The following is a 20,366-nucleotide window of genomic DNA, read 5'->3' as shown; positions in this document are numbered from 1 at the left end:
AACCCAATTATTTCACCTCTATGCCTTGCATGGTCTCACTCACCAGCTTTTGGGCACATTTCACAAGCAAACCATACTGCCACAAAAGGAACCCTAGAGGACTGCACTGCTGGGATATGACATAAGACTTCAGGAATAGTTAAAACCATGGCTGAGAAAATATTATCCAAGATATAAAGGGAAGTCAGCAATCATGCCAGAACACAGTCTCTTAGCGTATTCACAGCACTACTGGGGAAGCCATGAGCAAGAATCTGAGAATCTATTTTAAGATAAAGTAGACACATGCATGGCTTTATATATAAACTTGTTGAAGTATGAAGCTCACCATATTTTGAATTTTCAGTACAATCAGTGTTTTGGGGGAGTGATTTCTTCACAGAATTTTTATTTGCCAAAGTCAGAGTATTCTCAAGAATGTACCTTTGATATCAAGTAGGATTTTATATATGTATATAAAAATATATAATGTGACCCAGGCGACAGAGACAGGCAGTCAGGAAGTTACATATTTGTTAACATTGAAAATTCATTGAGAAGTATTTCAAGGAAAATGTGACTGGTTTTATAACACGTATCCTTGACAAAGCAAAAGGCAAGTCCAAATATACACCATGCCTCCAATGAACTGCCGATACTTCTATTCTTTTAGGATTATTTTTATCCAATTTAGGATAAGTAGTCAGAGTCTAATAGGGTATGGATTAGTATCAGAGATTCAATATTTCAAACAGAAAAATGGAAAATGAGTCTAAAAAGTATGCCAACATGTGCTACACAATAATCTTCCCACTCTCAATCAGAATTATTCCTTGACATGACTATCACCCCAAGTAAGAAACAATGAGAGGAGGAGAGGAAGAAAATCTGTGAATACATATCTGGAATGGAAAATTCTTAGGAGCTCACAACCTTGGGGGTGGCAGAGGAAATCCCAAATGTAGGGGACACATTAAACATTCCACAAACATGGAGCTGTGCTGACCTAATGACTTCTTGACAACCTGCCTCTGAGCTTTGGGCACTTGAAATATAGGTTGGTGTCAGGAACGTTAGCTTAATTGTAGTGAGACCATCAAAGCTTGGTCTACGTCTTTGTGAACAGGAGGATATGGTTTCATATTTTCCAATACAAACATGAGGCAGGAGGGCTGAATCCCCCTTTTGTAAGTAACTGTGGCAACTGGGGTATGAATGTCTTCCTGTGTGGATTTTGAAGACATTGGGTCATCCCCCAGTTTTCATGGTGTTTCTTGCAGATTCCCTGGGAAATTATTGTTTCCTTGATAAAATAAAAGAAGGTCAACTGGGACACAGTGATGGGGGAGTTCTGTCATGTGGGATGAGTCAGGGTCTGCAAGAGAAAACACTAACTGGGATGCTATCCCATATATCTTTCCACTTGAGCGTAGCAATCTGATTCTAAGCATCATCCCAAAACCTCTTCCTGCAACAAGATGCCTTTATGTTTTAGGGTCTGCTTCCTGCATCATGTCAGTCACTTGTCATTTAAAAGCAAATGGCTGAACCACAAGATTTTGGAACACACACGTGCACTCCACTGCCACAGGCCCAGTTCCCAGAGGGCTCCAAATCACTGGCATCTCTGTTGTTCACCATTGTCATGAACTCCAGTCAGTCAAAAAAGGCACTGTCTGCTTCAGTCATGATGAGGAACAGGATATCTCTAGGTTCTCCAGTGATTTCTGGTCATGGGAATCTCAAATATTTCATGGTGTTGGCCTAGCCATATTTCAAAAATGAAGAAGATGGCACTGTGGGTTTTGATTCTATTAGGAGCCATTAAGTAGTGTGGAATTTCCTTTCAATATAAACTCAGGAGATCTCTTGAAGGCAAGGCCTCCAAAGAGTTGCCAAAGATCACAGGAATCCAGGCCCATTGGGGTCTAAAATGTGAGTTTCATGTTTGTTTTTGCTCTCAACTATACCTGAAAAGGCTTTTACAAGAAAATGATATAAAATCCTGCCTGAGATTCCCAGGGCTGTGGACAAAGCCACCCGGGCCTAGATCTCAGTTTCCAAAGGTTCCTCTCATGCCTGGCTCCCTAATATCCCAACACAATTCATGGCAATAGTTCTCTGAGGTCAGTTCCACAACACAGTCTTCACTGGGCATTACACTGGAGTTCAAGTGAAAGTAGACCCATTCATCATTTCCAACAACCACACAAAGTCCACTATTCCAACAATAACACTCCCACATGGCCCTTATCTTCTTCCATATAGACACTCATCATAACATTCTGGCTGTGGGTTTCCATAGGGGGAGCACTCTAAGATGGTGTCCAAAGTAAGCTCTCATGCCCCTCATTTGCCTAAATCATGGTGGCCTGCACACACTTCCTGAGATACAGGATTGATAAAATAGGCCTATAGATAATACTTCTCTGCTTCTCAAATTAGAGGCCTACTGCCTGCAAGGGGGATATTCTTTATGTGTACTGGACTCATGAAAAAATCCAACCACCTGTGTGCTAGTTACTTCAGGCTTGCAACAACTCATTTGACACAGAGGATCCCTATTCTTACTTCATAGGGGTCAGGAGCCTGAGCAGAGGAAGGCAAGAGACTTCATCCAAAATTACTCTTCTTTTTATGCTTTTAGTTTTGGATGGACACATGGGATCTTTATTTAATTTCCTGGGGAGCTGAGAATCTAATCCACAGCCTCACCCAGGGCCAAGAGGCTAATTCAGACACATCTTTTACAAAGCACTTTACCTAAAAACCACAGATGAGGCCTCTTCATTTCCATTTGAAACTGTTTTCTTGAGGTTTCAAAAAGGGGTGGCCTAAGGCAAAGACCTTCCTGACATTCAGGGGAACAGACCATCAGTAAGAAAAAATCCTGTGGAAAGACTTTTCCACAAGATGAACACTATGGCACTGACAGCTCCTGATCATGCTACTTGGGTTGCTATCTATGCTAGCAGGGATTCTCCAGAGAGAACCTTACTGGTCGCACTAATTTTTGAGTTTTCTGAGATGCTTGGCATTCCCTTTAACAATCCATTCCATGGCCATATCACAGAGCTTGGAGGTGGTACACATCTTTAACTCAAAACCCTGAGCCCCTTTAGAAAGTGGCCAAATTCAGGAAGAATACAGGAACTTAGGAACATGGTAGGTGTTACCCATCTGCAAAGCAAGCAGCGGTCCATTCATAAATTGTCCATGAGGAGTGCTAGAAAGCTTTCCACTAGACAGGACACATACACTGCTGCATTCTTCTCTCTACTGTCTTTAACCACAAACCCAGTGGGATCCACTGACATAGAAACACTCACCATTAGCAAAAGGACTCACTAGTAAACAATCCATTTCAAACCCAAGAAGGCCTTTTTCCTGCATGATATCAGAACATGAGACAAAACCACAAATTTAAACACACATCCACTAAGACACACAAACCCCCTCTGGAGTTGGTCTTTGTCTATCCACAGTGTCCTCTGACTGGTGGGTGAAACTATATTCCCCAGCAGTGGCCTGTCCTGTCTCAGCTCTGGTCTCCTTGGCCATCTGTGTGTAGTTGTCAGGAGCCAGCAATGAGCCTGTAACTTCTTTCTCAGGAAAGGCCCCTCTTCAGACTTTTCCTGGCATTTGGCTATCCACACATCACTAGGTGCCCAGAAAGAATGACTCTGGCCTTGGTACATCCAAACAAGTGAGCCCATTGGGACTGGGACTGTCACTGGGTGCCTCACTACCTGGAACCCAAGTTCAGAGAATTCCATCACCAAGGATGTGAAGTGAGGTCACTTCCTTTAGGGAAGTGAATGAGGTCACTTCCTTGGCAACCACTTTGTCCTAACAGTTGTTTCCAAGTATTCCATGAGATGGAGGCTGCCCCATCTTGACGTTTTCATAAATTATAAACATACATATCATAGAAGCCCATGATCAGCTATCCACACAGGCCTGGGAGGGTCCTTCTTCTTTGCATTGAGAAGAGAGAGTCTGATTCAACCACATCCCTTCATCCTGACAGGGTTGTTTTTCATGGAAGATGATTTTAGATCTCACAGGTCCAACCCAGCTGCCTACATTTTCTCCAGGAATTATTTCTGCATCTACCTTTGTGGTTCTGAGCAGCTGTAGGATTCCCTACATCCCTGTATGGCAACATCAACTCTGGACCTGCTGTTATGTGAAAATAGATTGAAGGAACAGAGGATGCTTAAGGTTCATATCATGATCGATTTGGGTTAGGAGTCATTCTGCTGGATGAATACTGGTATTGAACAACTGGGATATTTATAAGAATGTAAGGTGAAATGTTAAGTGTGAAAACAGAAAATTAGGTAAGATATGAAGCACACAAGGGCATTGGGCCCTTGATTTGGATACATAGTTTTGAAATAGGTTCTGCACAGTTGAATCCTATAAATCAATATACAATGGCATAAGATCTTCTACCTGGTCTACTGAATATAAAAGAGAACTTCCAGTGAAATAGAGATAGTAGGTAAGATTGCAGTGTAGGTTTAGGAAGAAGAGTGAGTTTAGGATTGATACAAAAGGCCTTTTGTGACAGAATTTCTGTTAGAGTGTCAATGTGAATATCAGCACACATGAAGTGTCAGCCACAACAAGGAACATGGGAAAATAGATATCAATATAAAAGTTAGAAGATCAGGCAAAGTACAAAATGATTGATAAGATGAGGGATATTTTCAACAGGGGGACAGTTGAATACATTACCTTAGGAAGAAACAAATGTATACTCACCAATAGGATTGAAATATGAAAACAATAGGCAATGTAGGCATGGATGATTTAAGTAATCCATGCTCTCATTAAAATTAGGCTTTGGAAGAATCATAAGATAAGTGTAAGTTTTGCATTTTGTGTCCAGAAAATTACGTGATGAAAGGAATATATAGAGCAGGTGGCATGCATATTTCTTTCACCTTATCTGGGAGCTTGTTTGAAAACCCCACCATTTAGTGTTTGGGGATAAAAATAGGTGTATACAGAGATGATGCCTGAATAGACCATATGGTGAATAAAAAATGTAACACATTACTATTTTAAATAATGGATTGAATTGGTATTTTAATATATACACATTGAATCTGGTATTCACATAGATACATTCAATCCAAGTAGTTATACATCTAGTGATAATATTAGGGTTACTATTTATAACAAATTGTGTTTGAGTTTTCCTTCGAACATGATAATGGAAATCAAAAGTAATGTTTTATAAAAGAACTCTCATGAAAAAGCAAGTAAAGAAACATGGAGAAATACAAGTGTTCTAATGCAGGAAGTGATTGAAACTGAATCATATGCATATAAATTTGTGAATTTGTGGATGAAAACATACATGGTATGATGTATATATACTGAATAAATAGGAATATAACAATCATGAATGAAAATTAACTTGAAAATACACATCATGTTCCATATGAATATACTTGCATTGATATTAAACTGGGTTAGTTACTGTAGAAATCGTAGGGTTAGCACTAAATATTCACTGAGGTTAGTTTTGAGTATTCATAAAGAATATGTATGTCAGGAAAATAAATATTTCTGAGAAATATCTTCTTAAAAGTTGATTATAAATCCACACAGATAAACGTGAAAGAATCAAGGTAGTTTATATATGACACATATTTTTCATGTTTGCAAAACTGTGGAAAATACATATATTATATATTCAATACATTAAATAGTAGCAGTACATATTCCATTGGAAATTCATAAGGGGATATATATTATTCACATATCCCAAAAATATTCATTTTGTTCTACATGGTTTTATGTATAATCTTGTTGAAGCATGAAGCTCACCGTAGTTTGAATTTTCAGTTCCCTCAGTGTTTGGGGGTGTGATCTCTTCACGGAATTTGTTTATGCCAAAGTCAGAGTACTCTCAAGAATGTACCTGTGATAGCAGATAAGACAATATATATGAATATAAAATATATATTATGTCCCAGGCAATAGAGACAAGGAGTCAGGAAGTTACACATTTGTTAACCTTGAAAATGCATAGAGAAGTATTACAAGGAAAACATGGCGGGTTTTATAAAACGTAACCTTGATAAGCAAAAGGCAATTCCCAGTATACACCAAGCCTCCTATGAACTGCCTGTACTTCTCTTCTTTTAGAATGATTTTTATCCATGTTAGGATAAGTAGTCAGAGTCTAGTAGGGTATGGGTTAATGTCAGAGATTCAATATTTCAAATGACAAAAAAGAAAATGAGTTTAATATATATGGGAACATATGCTACATAAAAATCTTCCTACTGTCATCCATAACAATGCCTTGACATTACTATCATGCCAAATAAGATACTATTATAGGAGAAGTGGAAGGAAATTTGTGAATATATATCTAGAATGGAAAATTCTCAGGAGCTCACAACCTTGGGTGGTGGCAGAAGTGATACCAAAAGTAGGGGACAGGGTCAACATTCCACAAACATGGAGCTGTGCTGGCCTAATGGCTTCTTGAAAACCTGCCTCTGAGCTTTGTGCTCCTGAAATATAGGTTGGTGTCAGCAGCATTAGCTTCCTTTGTAGTGAGACCATCCATGCTGGGTCTGCATTTATGTGAACAGGAGGACGTAGTTTCATATTTCCAATACAAACATGAGGCATCAGAGAAGATTCCTTTCTTAGTAGAAAACTGTGGTGACTCGGATCTGAATGTCTCCCTGTGTGGATTGTGAAGATATTGGGTCATCCTCCAGTTTTCATGGCATTTCTTGCAGCTTCCCTGGGAAATTGGTGTTTGTCCATGAAATACAAGAAGGTCAACTGGGATACACTGCTGGAGAGAGTTCTGTCACTTGGGGTGAGTGAAGGTCTGCAAAAGAAAACACCAACTGGGCTGCTATCCCATATATACTTCCCACTTGAGTATAGCAACCTGATTCTGAGCATCACCCCAAACCTCTCCCAACAACCTCTCCCCACAATAACATGCCTTTAAATTTTAGGGTCTGATGGCTGCACCATGTCAATCGCATGTCATTTGGAAGCCTATGACAGAATCACAGGGCCCCACCACAGATGTTTGATCACATACCTGCACTCCACTGCTATAGGCCCAGTTCACAGAGGGCTCCAACTCATTGGCATCTCTGTTCACTATGGTCATGAATTCCAGTCAGTCAAAAAAGGCACTGTCTGGTTCAGTCATGATGAGCAACAGGAGATCTTTAGGTTCTCCAGTGATTTCTGATCATGGGAATCTCAAATATTTCATGGTATTGGCCTAGCCATATTTCAAGAATAAAGAAGTTGGCACTGTGGGTTTTGATTCATTTAGGAGCCATAAATTGGTGAGAAATGTCCTTTTAATATAAGCTCTGGAGATCTCACGCAGGCAAGGCTTCCAAAGAGTGGCCAAGGTCACAGGAATCCAGGTCCATTGGGGTCTAAATTGTGAGGTTCATGTTTGTTTTTGCTCTCAACTATACCTGAAAAGGCTTTTACAAGAAAATGATGTAAAATCCTTCCTGAGATTCCCAGGAATTTGGACAAAGCCACCCGGGGCCTAGATCTCAGTTTCCAAAAGTTCCTCTCATGCTTGGTCTCCTAACATCCCAACACAATTCATGGCACTAGTCTCTGAGTTTCAGAACTCAGTCTCTAATGAGCATTACACTAGAGTTCAAGCTAAAGTAGACCCAGTCATATTTTCCAACCACCACACAAAAGACCATGATTCCAACCAAAGAAAACTTCCACATGGCCCTCATCTTCTTCCATATAGACACTCATCATAACATTCTGGCTCTGGTTTTCCATAGGGGGAGCACTCTAAGATGGTATTCAAAGTAAGCTCTCATGCCCCTCATTTGCCTAAAGTGATGGTGGCCTGAAAACCCTTCCTGAGAAACAGGATAGATAAAATAGGCCTATAGTTAATACTTCTCTGCTTCTCAAATTAGAGACCTACTGCCTGCAAGGGGGAAATTCTTTATGTGTACTGGACTCATGAAAAAATCCAACCACCTGTGTGCTAGTTACTGGAGGGCTTGCAACAACTCATTTGACCCAGAGGATCCCTGTTCTGACCTCATAGGGATCAGGAGCCTGAGCAGAGGAAGGCAAGAGACTTCATCCAAAATTACTCTTGTTTTTAACCTTTTAGTTTTTGATGGACACATGGCATATTTGTTTAATATCCTGGAGAGCTGAGAATCTAATCCACAACCTCAAACAGGGCCAAGAGGCTGTTTCAAACACATCTTTTACAAAGCCCTTTACCTAACAGCCACAGATGAGGCCTCTTCATTTCCATTTGAAACTGTTTTCTTGGGGTTTCACAGAGGGGGTGGCCTAAACCAAAGACTTTCCTAACATTCTGGGGAACAGAACCATAGGTAAGAAAAAAGCCTGGGGACAGACTTTTCCACAAGATGAACACTATGGCACTGACAGCTCCTGATCATGCTACTTGGGTTGCTATATATCCAAGCAGAGATTCTCCAGAGAGAGCCTAACCAGTCCCACTATTTTTTGAGTTCTCTGAGATGCTTGGATTCCCTTCAGCAATGCAGTCCATGGCCACATCACAGAGCTTGGAGGTGGTAAACATCTTTGATGCAAAACCCCAAGCCCCTTCAGAGAGTGACCAACATTCAGGAACAATACAGGAACTTAGAAACATGGTAGGTGTTCCCCATCTGCAAGGCAAGCAACAGTCTATTCATAAATTGGCCATGAGGAGTGCTGGAAAGCTTTTCACTACACAGGACACATTCACTGCTGCATTCTTCTCTCTACTCTCTTTAACCACAAACCCAGTGGGATCCATTGATATAGAAACACTCACCATTAGCAAAAGGACTCACTAGTAAACAGTCTATTTCAAACCCAAGATACCCTTTTTCCTCCATGTTCTCAGAACATGAGACAAAACCACAAATTTAAACACACATCCACTAAGACACATAAACCCCCTCTGGAGTTGGCCTGCATCTATCCTCTGACTGGTGGTTGTAACTATATTCCCCAGCAGTGGCCTGTCCTGTCTCAGCTCTGGTCTCCTTGGCCATTTCTGATGAGCCAGTAACTTCTTTCTCAGGAAAGGCCCCTTTTCAGACCTTTCCTGGAATTTGTCTATCCACACATCACAAGGTGCCAAGAAAGAATGACTCTGACATTTGTACCTCCAATCAAGTGAACCCACTTGGACTGGGACTGGCTCTGGGTGCCCCACTACATGAATCCCAAGTTAAGAGATTTTCATCACCAAGGAAGTGAGGTGAGGTCACTTCCTTCAGAGAAGTGAATGAGGTCATTTCCTTTGCAACCACTTTGTCCTAATAGTTGTTTCCAAGGGTCCCATGAGATGGAGGCTGCCCCATCTTCCTGTGACATTTTCAAAAGATATAAATGTATACATACCATAGGAGCCTGGGATCAGCTATCCACACAGGCCTGATTGGGTCCATCTTCCCTGCATTGAGAAGAGAGAGGCTTATTCAGGCTTATCCCAGGGTATTTGCCATGCAAGATTACATTATGTTTCTCAGGTTTTACATAGCTGCCTACATCTTCTCCAGGGATCCTGCTCTTATGTGAAATTAGATTGAGGGAGCAGAGTATGGTTAGGGTTAATATCATGGTCGATTTTGGTTAGGAGTCATTCTGTTGGGTGAAAATTTGTTTTGAGAAATTGGAGTATTTGTAAGAATGTATAGGTGAAGTGTACAGATGAAAATTTATAACTAGGTAAGATCTGAAACATAGAATGGCATTGGGCCTGTGATTTTGATACATAGTGTTGAATTAGGTTCTGCACAGAAGTACTGTAGACATCAATACCCCATAGCAGAGGATCCCGTACCTCAGTTACTTCAGTGTAAAAGACAACATCCAGTGAAACAGGGACAGTAGGTATGTTTGCAGTGTCATTTAGGCAGAAGAATGAGTTTAGCATTTGGACTAAAAGTCCTATTGTAATAGGGTTTGTGTTAGAGAGTGAATGAGAATGTTTGCATACATGAAGAGTCACAAGTATATATTTGTCCAAATATGTATAAATATAGATGTTAATAAATAAAAGTTCTGAATTAAGGAAAATTATCATGTAAAGTTTCAGAGGGGAATGGGGACTCAATTGGAAATTGGTCAGCATGTTTGTGTTATATTCTGAGAAATAATTTGGCTACATTTTACTCATGTCCTGAGACTTTGTGTGAGGCTGAATTTAAAAGTGAAAGACCAATTAATCTAGTGGAGGAAATTTCAAGGCAGGACATCATTCAGTCCATGGCATGGATATTTCTGGCAGTTTTGAGCCAGGTTTATTCTAAAAATTAAGAGCAAAACTAGATCAAAAACAGTGTAAAAATTTGCAATTTGGCCAGAAAAATGCTTTCAAAACTGGGGTCAAGAAAGATGTGGTTGTGTCGGGAGCATGGTGGCACATGCCTGTAATCACAGTGGCTAGGGAGACTGAGGCAGGAGGATGGATTCAAAGCTAGCCTCAGCAAAATCGAGGTGCTAAGCAACTCAGTGAGTTTCTGTCTCTAAACAAAATACAAAAAAAAAGGGCTGAGGATGAGGATCACTGGTTGACTGCCACTAAGTTTAAGCCCTTGTACCCACCTACCCCCTCCAAAAAAAGAAAGAAAGAAAAGTGTGGTTGTGGGCTGGAGTTGTAGTACAGTGGTGTAACTTAGAACCATATAAAAATAAATAAATAAAATAAAGGTGTTGTGTCCATCTACAACTAAAAAAAAATTATAAAAAAAGAAAGTTGTGGTTGTTTTATTAAAGACATTATAGCTACTAAAGAGATGCTAAGTATTGGCACAAGACCTGATGACTTGAAGGCATGGCAGGAATTGAAAAAAAATCACATTACATCATATGCTCAAGTGTGTAAAAGGAAAAATTCTTTTGAGAAGAGTTCCTGGGCACCCTACACACACAGTTGTTTCACTGTGCTCAGCTGCCCAGTCACTCAGAACTCCTGCAGCTGTAGTCCTAGGAGGCCCAGGTACTGGTCAAGATGGCAGTAGACCATGGCATTCAAGTGGTGCTATTTCTGCAGGAATGCACGATGATGGATTCAGTGAATCATGGAGGTTTCCACTAATGTTTCAAGGAAGGCCTGGGAGGCCAGGCAGAATCTACTAAACATAAAACTTTTGTGGATAGTTATCAGAGAAGTAACTGTTTTTCCCCATTAGGATTGCCAATTTATTCCAATTATTTATCAAATAATTCACTGTTTTTGCACTGTTCTGAATTTCCATCATGGTAATTTACTAAATTCATGTACATATTTTAGGTCTATTTTTAGATTTTTCTAACAATTTCATCATTTATTTTAGATTTTTTAGTATCATATTTTCACTACTCTCACTATGATAGATAATGTGAATCTAGTTTTCACACTTCAAGTCATCTTTTCAAAAATTTTCTGACTAGTTTTGTTTGCTTATTTATTATTAATGTAATACTGGAGTAAAGACTGGAGTCGCTCAGCTAATTCATAATCTCAATATCCAGATTGTGAGTTTGGAAAAGCACTACTTGTTTTACACTTAAAACTCTTGATCTCAAAAATAAAACTTTAAAATAGTAGCAATCTTGAGGTATATTTTAGACATACTACTGAGATAATTTAGTATTCTAAAGTTTGATCTTTAAACACACACACTCACAAATTAGAAGTGGTTTTAGAAATAAAATCCTAAGTTTCATAAAAACAAGACAAAATACAAAAAAACTCCCAATCTATAACTGTATAATCAATTAAAATGTTTCAAAAATGAAGGCCAAAAAAGTAAATAATAACAATAATAATAGTAAGAAAAGGTTCTTTTAGACATGCATAACTTGAAAGAATTCCTGATCAGTTGGTTTACATTATGAATCATGTTGAAAAAATGTCCTTTAGGCAGAAGGAAAATGACACCAGATAGAAATATTCAACTAACTAATTGACTGAAGATTAACAAATATAGCACCTATATAAACAAATTTATTTTTAAAATTTAAGTCTCTTTAAAATTAATGATTATTTAAAGTAAAAATGATGAAATGATAATTTATTTAATACACTAGAAGTAAACTATTGATAACAATCCAAAGGCAGGGGAAGAATAAATTTAATAAATTGGAAAATCTTTCTTTGTGTGTGTGTGGTGCTGGGGGTTGAACCCAGGGCCTTGTGCATGAAAGGCAAGCACTCTACCAACTGAGCTATAGCCCCAGCCCTAAATTGGAAAATCTTTAGTAATGTATATAAAGTTGTATAATATTATTAGAGATAGTGTTGTAAGTTAAAGATGTTTACTAAAAACCTTGAAGCAGCCACAGAATAACAGAATAACATGACAAATATTAATTGCCAACAAAGTAGATAAATTGTGATCACAAAAACTATTCAATCAATCCAAAAGAGGAAAAAAAAAACAGAAAAAAGGAACAGATGGGATAAATAGGAAACAAAGAACAGGGAGAAGAATTAAACCATCCATACTAATAATCATAATAACTATAATAAGTCTAAATGCCCCAATTAAATGGACAATTGTTAGAGTAAATTAAACAATAAAGTCCAAATCATATATCTTCTGCAAGACACCTCTTAAACACAGATAGGTTAAAAGTAAAATGTGGATGGGTATACTATATTATAGTAGATTGGGTGGGGACCTCCAAAAGAGATTTCAATGTTCAAATCCTAGAACCTTTGAATGTCATCTTATTTGGAGAAAGGGTCTTTGTAGATATAAGTTGAGAATCTTGAGATGAAAATACCTTGGATTACCATTGTGTACCCAAAACTCAATGACATATGTTTGAAAAGTAGGGCAGAAGGAGATTAAATAAAGAAAAGAGAAAGAAGCAATAGACTATAGACAGAAAGTATAGTGATGTAGCCAGAAGCCCAGAAATATACCAGGAATCTACAAAGTTTGAAGAGGCAAGGGACAGTCACTCCTGGATACTGAGGGCTGCAGCCCTGCCAACATCTTCATTTCAGACCAATGATCTCCCAAACAGAATAAGTTTCTGCTGTTTTAGGCCAATAAATTTGTGATCATTTGTAACAGTAGCCCTCAGAAATTAATATACATGCTTATGCAAACCAGAATTAGAATACCCAAAATGTGAATGCATGTCATACCAATAAACTGCACACACTTAAAATGGTTAAAATGTTACATGTGTTTTACCACAATTAAAACATTTTAAGGATAGGAATGGGGGGGTGGCCAGAGACAGAGAGAAAAAGGGAGCAGGAACTGGAGTTGCTATACAAATAACGCAAAATTTTACAACAAAAAAGTTACTAAGAAACTAGATCATTCCATAATTAGATTAGTAGACATATTAAGACAACATAATAAGAGAGCTCCAAAATACATTCAGTTAATTGGTTTTTGATTCAAGGGGACATAGACAAATCTGCAATTACTACAACCCTCTATCAATAACTGGTAAAAGAAAAGACAGGTAGTAAGTAGACAGAAGACTTGAATAGCACTATCACCTAATTTGCCTGAAATGGGTTTGTCAAACACTCTACACAACAGCAGGATATTTTTTTTCATATGTATGTGGAACAATAGCCATGTGGTCCAAAGAACATTTTGCAAACCAAAGAAGCCAGATCATAAAAAAAAATACATTTCAATGGAGAAAGAATAGTCTTTTTAAATGAATTAACTTGAAATGGATCAATGAACTAAACAGTACAAATGTAATAGAAAATCTTTATGTCTTTGGGTTAAGCAGAGATTTTATATCACCGAAAGCATAATCAGTAAATGAAAAAAAACAAATTGGATTTCATAAAAACTAAAAACTTCTGTACTTCTCATATCCTATAAAGGACTTGTGTTCAAAAAGATTTAAAGATCTCTCACAACTTAGAACAATTCTTTCAATGATGAAACCCCCCCCAAAATACTCAATATCATTATTGTTAGGGAAATGGAAATTAAAACCACAATGAAATAGCACTAGTCATTTCGAGTGTTTAAAACTATGCATGACCATAGCAAAAGTGCTCTTCAGGATGCTGTTGATGTAAATAAATATGCAAAAAACATATTGCATTATTTAAATGAGTCTTACCGAATACTGAAATGGACATAAAAGAGATGGATGAAATGGGAAGCTGGCCAAGTTAATTAAATGAAGTGTTCACACCTGAGTATGAGATAGAATGAGGAGACTCCACTGGAAGGGCATGTAGGACTGGTAAGTGAAAACGAGGAATGCAACGCAATTACAGGGTAGTGATGCAACTACACTGCTTTTTTTTTTTTAAGTATTGGGTATTTCTTTTAAAACATTAAATTGTATACTTTATTTATTTTTATGTGGTGCTGAGGATTGAATCCAGTATCTCATATGTGCTAGGCAAGTGCTCTACAATTGAGCTACAACACCAGCCCCAACTACACTGCTTTTTATATTTTTTCACCTTACAATTTATTTTTAATTTATTCTAATTAGTTACACATGACAGTAGAATGCATTTTGACACAGCATTCATAAATGGCATATAACTCCTTTCTTTTGGTGGTATATGATGTAATTATACAGATTATATAATCATATATGGACATAGGGTAATAATGTCTGACTCATTCTACTATCCTTTCTATCCCCTCCTATCACTGCCTTCTGCCCAAGCCAAAGTTACTCCATTCTTCCCTACCACACTCACCACATTATGGATCATATCCACTTATCAGAGAAAACATTCGGCCTTTATTTTTTGGGGTTTGGCTTACTTCGCTTAGCATGATATTCTCCAGCTCCATCCATTTACCTGAAAATGCCATAATTTCATTCTTCTTTAAGGCTGAGTAATGTTCCACTGTGTATATACACCATATTTTCTTTATCCATTCATCTGTTGATATATAAAGAACTCAAGAAACAAATAACCCAATCAATAAATGGGCAAAGGAACAGAACAGGCACTTCACAGAAGAAATACAATCCATCAACAAATATATGAAAAAATGTTCAGCATCTCTAGCAATTGGAGAAATGCAAATCAAAACTACTCTAAAATTTCATCTCATTCTAGTCAAATGGCAATTATCAAGAATAAAAGCAATAATAAGTGTGTTATTAAAGATGTGGGGGAAAAGGTACACTCATACATTGCTGGTGGGACTGAAAATTGGTGTAACCACTTTGGAAAGCAGTGTGGAGATTCCTCAGAAAACTTGGAATGGAACTACCATTTGACCCAGCTGTTGCACTCCTTCGTTTATACCCAAAGAACTGAAAATCAGCATAATTCAGAGATATAGCCACATCAATGTTTATAGCAGTTCAATTCACAATATCTAAAGTATGGAACCAACAATTATTTTTTTTTTAAATCTCACCCTATCTAGCTGTTCTAAGATAGGAATTGTACTTCTGTGTAATGCACAAGACACAATATCCTTATCATTAAATTTGACAGTGTATAAACCATAAAGGAAATTGCAGAGTAGGCTGCAACTTCACCCCACATAGTAAAACAGGGTTGTGCAGGAACAGCTCTATAATTCCTTACTTGTTAAATCTAACACCTCTCCCTGGGAATGGGCAAAGGGGAAGTCCTGGTAGGACTGCTTACCACTTACCGCTTACCGCTCCCTGGCTCAGTAATACTGTTAAATGTCCTTCAAAAGATTTTTGGTTTTGTGTAATATTCAACAAGGAAAAAAAACTATTTAAACATCAGGAAGTCATTTTCTTGCATGCATAATATTTATTGTGCAATTGGTTATAGTTATATTTATAAGAAATTAGCACCATTAACGTTTATATGCTGGCCAATTAAATCCTAAAAGTATATATAATTTACCAAAGTAAATAGATTATTTATAGTAAAGCTCTGTTGAATGAAGGAAAACAAAACAATGAGAAAGTCAATAAAAATTACAAGGTTTGAAAAACACTTAGTACTGACACTTCATTGAGCAAAAATAAAGAGTGGGAAACAAAAATCTCCATTATATTTGAATATACTTTTGAACACATGAATATGTTTAGATCTATCTTAACCAAATTATAAGTTGTGTTAGCTTTGGATCACTGTGACCAAAATATCCAACAAGAACAACTTGGAAGAGGAAAGGTTTATTTGGCTCTCATGGTTTCAGAGGTCTTAGTCTAAAAACAGCCAATTCCATTTCTCTGGGCCCAAGGTGAGGGCAAAGATCATGGCAGAATGGTGTGGTAGAGAAGCACTGCTCCATTCATGGCATCCAGAAAGCAGAGAGAGAGAAGGGGTTTCAGGGAAGATGAACCCTTCCAGGGCATATCCCCAGTGACTCACTTCCATCAGGCCTGCCTCAACTGCCTACAGTTACCACTGAGTGAGTCCATTCAAACTAGGATGTACTGATTAGCTCTCATAGTCTAATCATTTCACCTCTGAACATTACAGCATCAACACAAGAGCTTTTGGACACCTGAGATGCAAACTATAACATAGGCAGATAATTTTAGGCTAGTTAGGATTTACTTACTATTTCAAACAGATAACATTTTTATAGTGTCCATGCATGGAAAACTTTGAGGTCCTATCAGACTTCTGTGGCCCTGGAGCCACATAGATACAGATGTCAATAGCCTAAAGTTTACAAAATAAGTAACTTTCAAACTAAATAACTTTCCAATTTGTAGTATGTAAATGAACAACAAGTTTCTTTTAAAGCAATACTATTCTCTTCCCACAATAAATTATAATACAAATTAAAATCAGTTCAAAGCTAAGGGGTTTTAGTATATATACACTTACTGGTTATATTCTTATAATTTCCCTAGAGAAGCTCATTTAACTCTCTGGATGCTTTACCCAGTGAAGGATACAAATTAGTACATTATCCATACACATGTGTGGGAATATTTTATGCTCTTCTCATTTTCTAAGTGAATAGACAGAATCTTTGACTTTCAACATGTGTTTTAGTAAAATGCTTTTGCTTATCAATAAAACAGGTAATAATTGATTCCTTTACTTTTAGGAATATGACTACATTCAAACTAATATAACACTTTAATAGACATGAGTAACAGTATTATAATCATCTTATGACATATTTATTTGTTATATGCATACAGCTATATTAAATAAAAAACAATGAAGAATTTAATAAACAGCTTAGTTATTTGTAATATACATATTTTTTAATACAAAGTCAGATTTTAGAAATTGTACATAGAAAGCAAAAAGCACTTTATATATTCATAATTAACTTTAATATTTCTTTATACTGTACACACTGAAAATGTTTATATTTACTGATAAGGAATGCCAAGTGTATTCATCACCATTTGAATAGCTTGCAGAGAATTGGTGATTTCTTCTATACTATCTCTTCTTAAAACCCAATCCTGTTTAAGTCTGTTTTAAAAAAATAAAAATAAAAATATGGCATTAAAACAGTGTATTTCTTAAAAGAGTTAATTTCTTAAAAGAGTTAATTTTTATCTTTATGTGTTAACTAATTCATGACACATCATTTCTCTTACAACCTTTTCAAAGAGGTGGAAGAACTTCATATTATTGCCAATTATCAGTTCTAGAATATTTCCTTATGATACTGGCTTCTTTGAGGCTTATACTACTTATTTTGCTACCATCTTTTGCTCATTGACCATCTCCTAATTACGAACCTGCTCTTGGACTTCCCCCAACTCCTGCTACCATTCTCATTAATATCAACATCCATATGGCTAAAAAACCAACAGCATTCTCAGTTTTTGCAACCCTTTCCTTCCATTCTTTCTTAACCAATCCTTTATCACATAGTTTACATTCTAGACTTTATCACCACTTCTGATTTATCCATGTTATCTGCTTTAATACAGTCACTGAACCAATTCCTTCACCCTGCTGAGATCTCTAGTTCACTTGACCTCAACACATACCTATTGTTCATTAGAATGTTATTCTCAATTTCCTCCCTAACTAGTTTAGTTATCTCAATATTATTCCATTCTGTTTCTTTCTCTTTTCAAACTTGTCTAGAAAATTCTATTTGGGTTCCAAATTAAATAGAAATATCTTCTTTCTCCATTCCTATACAGATATTGCTAAAGAAACTATACATTTTTATTTTATGTCAAACGGGCATTTGAATTGCCTAGTATGCTTCTGCTCTCCCAGATGACTATTTTATTTCTTTCCTCTTTTCAAATATCCCTTCCATACCCTCTAAGCTACTTCTGAGTTGCTGAGTTTAAAATATCACACCACATTGAGAAAACGGTATCAATCAGGGGAGAGTTTCATGTATCTTCTCACACAAATCCCTACTATGTACACTTCCATCTTCTTATTCTTTCTTGTTAAAAATCTAAATGCCTCACCATTGGTTAGTGGTCAAAATGCGGTATGTATCCATACGATGGAAAGGAGTCATAGAAATGAGTGAAATTTCAATCCATGATCATATTCATTCATCTTTTGGCCTTAAGTGCTATCTACATCCTCAAACCAACAGTACTCCAATTTTTATCTAAAAAATTGTTCTTCTGTTCAACCATAGGCATGATTTTCCAATGGCTTATTTATATTTTCCTCTTATTTATGCTGTAGGTTTCTCAAGCTTATTCAAAACAAAAGCCATGCCATGATGCAACACTCCTGCCCACTCTGTGCTATCCTCTCCTCAACTCACCCTACAGGACTTAAAAATCACATGATGCTTTCTCGGCCATTCTCTTTATCTTAGTAGTTGTCACTATCTTTATTATTTCACTCATTAATCTGTTTGCTCATTGTCATTCTTCCTGAACCACATAGCTTTACGCTGCACAACCAAATTTAAACACTTTGTAGTTCAAGATGCAGCTCTATATGATTTGTACTTCCTGATCATGGGGAGTAATCACATAAACAAACACACCTTAAAAAAAAAGTAACATAAACTAGGTAAACCACAATTATCTTTATGGGTCTATAACAGGCTAAATGGTTACCCTGAAAGATATATCTATGTCTAGTCACAGAATCTGTGATGTTACATTATTTAGAAAAAAAGAAAACAGGTTTTTTTTTTCTTTTTTTGCTGATATACTTAAGTAAAAGATCTTGATATAAAATCATCCTGGATTGGGCTGGGGTTGTGGCTCAGTGGTAGAGCGCTTGCTTAGCACATATGAGGCCCGGGTTCAATCCTCAGCACCACATAAAAATAGAGATTAACATGGAAAATAAAACTGATATAACAAGGTTCTTAGCATTAGGTCTGAACTATTTAACATAAGGAATTTGTTGAATAGCTACTAAATACCCAAAGCTACATCAGTATTATTTCATTATAGTGAAATTGATTCCTTTAGATTTACTGAATAGTCTATTCTTTTTCTTTTTTTTTGGAATAGTCTATTCTTATTCAAATGTTTTTTTCTCTATGGTTAAGAACAATATCTTGTTTATGATAGTGTTAACAAATATATATTTAAATGAATGAATGGTGACATGAAATTATAGAATACAATTAACTGCTTACCTTGAAACTATTCTGGTCCTTATTGGTGTTTCTGGAATAACGGGAATACCTATGGAAGAATTCTTCTTTTGATTATTAAGTATTCTTTCAGCATTTATTTTATGTTTACGAGCTGTAAGTTTGTAGATGCTATAAATGCGGTCCACAACTTTGGGACTACTTCGTACATCCTAAAAAAGAAAGTGTACATTTACTAAAACCTAATAAAAATTCAATCTCTCCTAGAATAACAAAATCAATCATTTGAATACTATGCAGTAGGCTTTCAAGCTTTTAACAATCAAGAGCATGGCTCTCTAAGTATAGCAGGCAAATTATTTTAAATTGTGAAATAATATGTAAGACAATTATAAAGAGGAGAAATATTCAAAAATTGTAAATTTAATTCGATACTGAATGTAAAAAGGAACTATACTCAATATAACCTGTCATATCTAGATACTAAGTCCTATGAATTTTACCTCTTCCAACTTTCTAGAATCATCCACTTACCTCTCATTGACACAACCCTAGGTGAAGCACAATCTCTTGTCTAGCCACTACACATCTACATTTGCCTCCTTTAATGGTCTCCCCATATCTATACATGCTCTCCCAAATTCATTCTTCAGTCAGTAGCCAGGGTGATGCTAAAACTTAAATAGGAAAATATTATTCTCTTGCTTAAAATGCTTCAGTGGTTTCCACAGTTATCAGGGTAAAGGCAGGGCTCTGGTTACTCTTATGTTGATTGTGATACCTAGAGAGAATAACTCAGATGTCTCGGCACAGAAAAGCTTGAGACATATTTATGGTTATGATAGGTGGATAGAGAATTATACATGTCTTATTTTCTACCCTGCTAAGGTAATTTGTTATATTCTCTAGTAAGTA

The 20,366-nt window shown here is 36.8% G+C and overlaps 1 pseudogene; it reads right to left on the bottom strand.

Annotated features, from left to right (window-relative positions):
• Positions 1-20,366, bottom strand: part of LOC143387861 (transcription factor AP-2 gamma-like) — a 35,385-nt pseudogene that overhangs the window by 9,790 nt on the left and 5,229 nt on the right.

This window comes from Callospermophilus lateralis, unplaced genomic scaffold (assembly GCF_048772815.1).
Source record: "Callospermophilus lateralis isolate mCalLat2 unplaced genomic scaffold, mCalLat2.hap1 Scaffold_144, whole genome shotgun sequence".
NCBI lineage: Eukaryota > Metazoa > Chordata > Mammalia > Rodentia > Sciuridae > Callospermophilus > Callospermophilus lateralis.
The sequence above is the reverse complement of the archived record's forward strand: the minus strand, read 5'-3'. Positions and strand labels throughout refer to the sequence as shown.